At 34.0% G+C, this 7,151-nt stretch overlaps 1 long non-coding RNA gene across 1 annotated transcript; it reads right to left on the reverse strand.

Moving 5' to 3' along the window:
* Positions 1–3,271: 3,271 nt before the first annotated feature.
* Positions 3,272–3,995, reverse strand: LOC116028432. Its single transcript, XR_004100148.1, has 2 exons — positions 3,886–3,995; positions 3,272–3,430 (listed from the first exon to the last, which is right to left on the reverse strand). It is a non-coding gene; the product is annotated as an uncharacterized LOC116028432 (long non-coding RNA).
* Positions 3,996–7,151: the final 3,156 nt, after the last annotated feature.

Here is a 7,151-nt window from a genome sequence, read left to right on the forward strand (position 1 = left end):
AACATTCGTGCACCTAGGTGCAACTAATTATACCATTAGGTGCAACTAGTTATAACATTAGGTGCACTTAGTATTGATGCTCAATGCCGGGGAAAGAGGGTGGTCCGACCGATCTAGGAGTTGAAGCCGAAGGGCGGCGCGGTAAAGGCGATTTAGGAGGTTTCCTAAAGGCAGTTTAGAAGGTTTCCTAAAGGCAGTAGGAGATAGGTGCGGATTTCATGCAGGAGATATGGAAAGGAGATCAAACTAGTTTAGGAAGTTAGCCCAAATGTAATACGGAAAGAAATCTTAAAGCATTTATGATAGTTTAGGGTTACCAAAGGGAGAAAACCCCTCCTAACCTGTATAGATAGGGGTGTAAAGCCTTGAAAAAGGCTAAGCAATTCATAATACAAAAGAGCCTAAATGCTGCTCGAATTTCACTTAGCAATTTTTCGGTAGTGTTGGCCTACCGATCGACCATCCGTGGTTGATAAAACCAACATCGCCCATCACCACCCATGGAAGATCACTCAATCCAGCAATAGTACGTAGGAAATTCCATGACTCTCGCCTTCATTGCCTTTCGGGAAACCCATAGAAACCTGTAAACTGCCACACTGGCTTACCAATATCAATCACCACAGTAGCATCAATATGATTACGGGAAAAACTAGTTACCTCCACATCCAAAGTGTCAGCCCAAAGGAGAGCTAATCCACCCCAATGGACCTAAGCATCCACAACCAACATATTCGCAAACCCCAATTGTACATGAATCAACTCCATCTTTTGCTTGTTACAAAAAGTCTCCATTAGGAAAATCATACTTGGTCTCTTAGAGCGGATTAAATCTGCTAACACTCGAACTACCATTGGGTTGCTAAGCCCCCAACAATTCCACGCTATAATGCTCATTGATCTCGGTGGGTTTAAAACTCCAAACCCGCCTTCTCTAAGTTTTTTGAACTAGCATTCTCATAGTCCATGATAGTAATTGATGTTCCAGTACCCTCATTTTCCTCCTCAAGCATTCGTTTCTTCTGTTCTACGCACACACTGTCATGCACAACAATAGGATTATTCACTGGAACACACACTTGCATTAACTCTTTTATTTTCCCAAATTGATTCTCACCATCAGTATTAGAATTCAGATTCCTTTTCAAGCCATTATCAAACTCGATATCAATAGCCTTGGCCGGAGCAACCCAATTCTGTCTCTCACTATTTGACGCTGGTGCAACCCAACGCTGATTATTAAGCTCAGCTCCTCAACGATGCCCCGCACGTAACCAGGGGCCATAGGGTTTATCTACTTCTGTTGCATTGCCACGAAACACCTTATGACAAAATTTTTCACCATGACCTATGATACCACATAGGAAGCAGAACGTAGGAAGTCTCTCGTAACGAAACTCAACAATCGACCATGCTCCATTATCGCGTTTCAACTTCATATTAGTTTTTAGAGGTTTCCCTACATCAATAGCAACTCAAACCCTAAAAAACGTATGCAAGGAGCCATCTAAGTTTCTGTCATCTGATTTCACAAAGGTACCCAAGAAAGAGCACCAATAGCCGACACAACTGCATCGGAACGAAACCTAGCTGGCAATCTATGGATCTGAATCCAAAGCACAGCACACTGTAGATTAGCCTCCTCTGGATCCTCGTTAGGGAGAAGTCTACGCATCACAAACAGATGTTGTTCGAAACTCCAAGGGCCATCATTCAATATTTGTATAATATCAACCTCGTGATAGAAGTGGATCAAAAATGGTGAGTTTGAAGTTGCTTTATCGTAAAGCCCATTCCGGGTCTCGAAACTCCCGTCATTGTGTCCTGAAAGTATTGGAACTTGACAGGTTTGTCCGATACCAACCTACCAACAACATAAAACTCTTTTTCGTTACCATGTTCATCAAGGGGCATGTTGGGCAACTGCATGGAAAGGTCTTCATCATCCACATCCGCTAAAGTAAGATTACTGCATGTTAGGAATAAAATTATAATAGTTTTGATGAGCCAATTTGTAATTTTAGAAATCTCTTATTTTATGTTTAAAGTGTAGCTAGTTTGACCCAAAAGTCAAAATCGTGACATAAAATGGTATGAATTATTGTATCATAGAGTTCATTATGTCATGAGACTTGTAAATCGTTTGCTTCCACTTGAACACATGAGTATGTGTGATGTAATGGACAAGATCTAGATTATATATGTAAGAAGGCATGAGTTTGAATATGAAATTAAGCTTATTTATTTTTTAAGCTTAATGGAGGAAGTTATCGTGGAAGATGTGGAGCTAGTCTGTAACACCCCAATTTTCAACTCTTACATTTATTACAAAATCCGTAATAAACGCTGCGGAAGCTTACATCTTATCAGCATAAAACTGGGTGTTACCGCCACGCTTAGGTATCTCTCCTATACCCAAACGTTAAGGCTAAACTTACAACATCAATATACAACATCAACATCAAACTTAATACATATGGAAATAACCCTTCCAAGGTGTCTATTCTAGGATAGAGTAGACCTCAACCTGTACCTCCATCCTATTCATGTTCACCTGCAAAAATCATTTTAACACAAAAACAAACGGGTGTATCCCAAAATTAGCATAAGCTAAGTAAGTTCCATTTCACCCCGTAAAATATAGGCTTGGGTTTTATGATTTTCAACAATCATATTCTTTTCCAAAAAATCGTATATATATATATATATATCATTAGTCTCATAATCTTCATAAAATATTTTCCCAAAATACATGTGGAGATATCATTTTCCAAAATAACATATTTGTCAAGGAGGATTAGATACCAATAAAAAAAAAACCAATATTCCACCAATAGGACCGCAGCCCTAGATTCTCATCTCAATAGCAAATAGAACCGCAACTCTAGTGCTCATAATAATCTGGACCGCAGCCCAAGATTCTCATATATTTTCCAAAAAAAATTTGTGAGATTTCCGGCTCACCCCGGCAGCAAGTATTCTTATCCTCCAGGACTAAATATGTACATATAATTTCCAAAATATATCATTTCCTCATGATAAATATCTTCTTCAAAAATATATAATTTCTCAAAACACATTTTTCTCCACAATAATTCACTCCATAAGAATACATCATTCTTCATAGGAATGTACATATACTAAAATTCCAAGCCAAGCATTTACTCAACATACGGGTTTGACCCGTAAAAATCCATTCTCGATAATTCGAGAATCCACACACATATTATGCAATGAACTTGTGATCACATGAACATTCTTATGCACATAATTTTGTAAAACACGTAGTTTTGTTATCATAGCATACCATATATGAATATACATATATATGGGGTAAATAATAATTTTAGTGAACATGAAATCTTACCTTCAAAGTCCCCAGTTATTATCAACACTTTGAATCACCTATTAACCACTTTAATATCAAATCCTGCGAATTAATCATTTCATCACATAATCCTCTTTAAAACAAGATTCATAATTAGCTATAATCCACCGCCAACATACAATTTTTATTCTTATTTCAACACTAATCGAAGTTCATAATCTATGAACCAACATAACATCAATATCGAAATTTATCCATTAATAACACCATATATAGCTTAAATCATCATTTCTTACAAACAATATCAATATTCCATAATCAATTCTTCAACTCATATTTCGTAATCCATGTACCCAAAATACACTATTATGCAAATTAACCGTAAATCATCATCAATTAACATAAATCATAGCTTTAAGGAGCTAAATACCTCAACTTTCTACCAAAACCCTAGGTAGAATACATCATCAATATCAACATATTTAACAATTCTTTTCCTAGATTCATGTTCTAGGGAAGGAAACAAAGCTTTATAACCGAATAGATTTAGAATTTACCGAAGAATGATGAATTTGTGAAGAAATTGGCCATGGAGTCAAGCTTGAAGATGAAGCTATTTTTTTTTCCCTTTTCCTTCTCTCTCTCTCTCTCTCTCACGAAATGAAAGGATGGGAATGAAGAAAATGAAATTGCTTCTTCTTTCTTCCCATCTTATATACACGTACATATGATACATAATAATAATAATATAATATGTGGAATTCTTATCCATCCATATATATAATAATAATATTAATAATAATAAAATATTCCAAGCTTATTCATATATATATAATAATAATAAAATATAGATGAAACTTATCTCATAAGCTTGGTACTAAAATATTAATATTAATATTTTTGCACAAAATAATCCTTTGAGATAAGAATTTTACAATAGGTTAAATTCACATAACATCTGGACCCATTTTTAAAATAATAACTTGATTCGCAATATGTTGGTCCAGAGTTCGCGAAACAACCTTTGTTTTGAAAAGGTTCATAATTATAACGAAATATTCTTAAATAATATTGGATTTAATAATAAATCCAAAATAATCTCAATTTGCAAAGAAATTTTGAGTTTAAAATTTCGGGGTATCACACTCTACCCTCCTTACAAGGAGTTTCGTCCTCGAAACTCAGGATCAAATTAGGGATAGAGTCAAGAACAACATGATCAAAGTCACAACTTAGGAAAGAAGGTTGTCACCTTGCACCAATTCATTCCAAGAAGAAATCAAGAAGGGAATTCTATTCTCAATAGAGATCTCATAACCTAAGCTCCAATCTAATTCCCAAAGGTTCAAACTTAAAATTCAAACCTAGATCTCAACCTTGAGCTCTGATACCAATTTGTAACACCCCAATTTTCAACTCTTACATTTATTACAAAATCCGTAATAAACGCTGCGGAAGCTTACATCTTATCAGCAGAAAACTGGGTGTTACCGCCACGCTTAGGTATCTCTCCTATACCCAAACGTTAAGGCTAAACTTACAACATCAATATACAACATCAACATCAAACTTAATACATATGGAAATAACCCTTCCAAGGTGTCTATTATAGGATAGAGTAGACCTCAACCTGTACCTCCATCCTATTCATGTTCACCTGCAAAAATCATTTTAACACAAAAACAAACGGGTGTATCCCAAAATTAGCATAAGCTAAGTAAGTTCCATTTCACCCCGTAAAATATAGGCTTGGGTTTTATGATTTTCAACAATCATATTCTTTTCCAAAAAATCGTATATATATATATATATATCATTAGTCTCATAATCTTCATAAAATATTTTCCCAAAATACATGTGGAGATATCATTTTCCAAAATAACATATTTGTCAAGGAGGATTAGATACCAATAAAAAAAAAACCAATATTCCACCAATAGGACCGCAGCCCTAGATTCTCATCTCAATAGCAAATAGAACCGCAGCTCTAGTGCTCATAATAATCTGGACCGCAGCCCAAGATTCTCATATATTTTCCAAAAAAAATTTGTGAGATTTCCGGCTCACCCCGGCAGCAAGTATTCTTATCCTCCAGGACTAAATATGTACATATAATTTCCAAAATATATCATTTCCTCATGATAAATATCTTCTTCAAAAATATATAATTTCTCAAAACACATTTTTCTCCACAATAATTCACTCCATAAGAATACATCATTCTTCATAGGAATGTACATATACTAAAATTCCAAGCCAAGCATTTACTCAACATACGGGTTTGACCCGTAAAAATCCATTCTCGATAATTCGAGAATCCACACACATATTATGCAATGAACTTGTGATCACATGAACATTCTTATGCACATAATTTTGTAAAACACGTAGTTTTGTTATCATAGCATACCATATATGAATATACATATATATGGGGTAAATAATAATTTTAGTGAACATGAAATCTTACCTTCAAAGTCCCCAGTTATTATCAACACTTTGAATCACCTATTAACCACTTTAATATCAAATCCTGCGAATTAATCATTTCATCACATAATCCTCTTTAAAACAAGATTCATAATTAGCTATAATCCACCGCCAACATACAATTTTTATTCTTATTTCAACACTAATCGAAGTTCATAATCTATGAACCAACATAACATCAATATCGAAATTTATCCATTAATAACACCATATATAGCTTAAATCATCATTTCTTACAAACAATATCAATATTCCATAATCAATTCTTCAACTCATATTTCGTAATCCATGTACCCAAAATACACTATTATGCAAATTAACCGTAAATCATCATCAATTAACATAAATCATAGCTTTAAGGAGCTAAATACCTCAACTATCTACCAAAACCCTAGGTAGAAAACATCATCAATATCAACATATTTAACAATTCTTTTCCTAGATTCATGTTCTAGGGAAGGAAACAAAGCTTTATAACCGAATAGATTTAGAATTTACCGAAGAATGATGAATTTGTGAAGAAATTGGCCATGGAGTCAAGCTTGAAGATGAAGCTATTTTTTTTTTCCCTTTTCCTTCTCTCTCTCTCTCTCTCTCACGAAATGAAAGGATGGGAATGAAGAAAATGAAATTGCTTCTTCTTTCTTCCCATCTTATATACACGTACATATGATACATAATAATAATAATATAATATGTGGAATTCTTATCCATCCATATATATAATAATAATATTAATAATAATAAAATATTCCAAGCTTATTCATATATATATAATAATAATAAAATATAGATGAAACTTATCTCATAAGCTTGGTACTAAAATATTAATATTAATATTTTTGCACAAAATAATCCTTTGAGATAAGAATTTTACAATAGGTTAAATTCACATAACATTTGGACCCATTTTTAAAATAATAACTTGATTCGCAATATGTTGGTCCAGAGTTCGCGAAACAACCTTTGTTTTGAAAGGTACATAATTATAACGAAATATTCTTAAATAATATTGGATTTAATAATAAATCCAAAATAATCTCAATTTGCAAAGAAATTTTGAGTTTAAAATTTCGGGGTATCACATACTACCCTCCTTACAAGGAGTTTCGTCCTCGAAACTCAGGATCAAATTAGGGATAGAGTCAAGAACAACATGATCAAAGTCACAACTTAGGAAAGAAGGTTGTCACCTTGCACCAATTCATTCCAAGAAGAAATCAAGAAGGGAATTCTATTCTCAATAGAGATCTCATAACCTAAGCTCCAATCTAATTCCCAAAGGTTCAAACTTAAAATTCAAACCTAGATCTCAACCTTGAGCTCTGATACC

The sequence above is a fragment of the Ipomoea triloba genome, chromosome 9 (assembly GCF_003576645.1).
Source record: "Ipomoea triloba cultivar NCNSP0323 chromosome 9, ASM357664v1".
Taxonomy (NCBI): domain Eukaryota; kingdom Viridiplantae; phylum Streptophyta; class Magnoliopsida; order Solanales; family Convolvulaceae; genus Ipomoea; species Ipomoea triloba.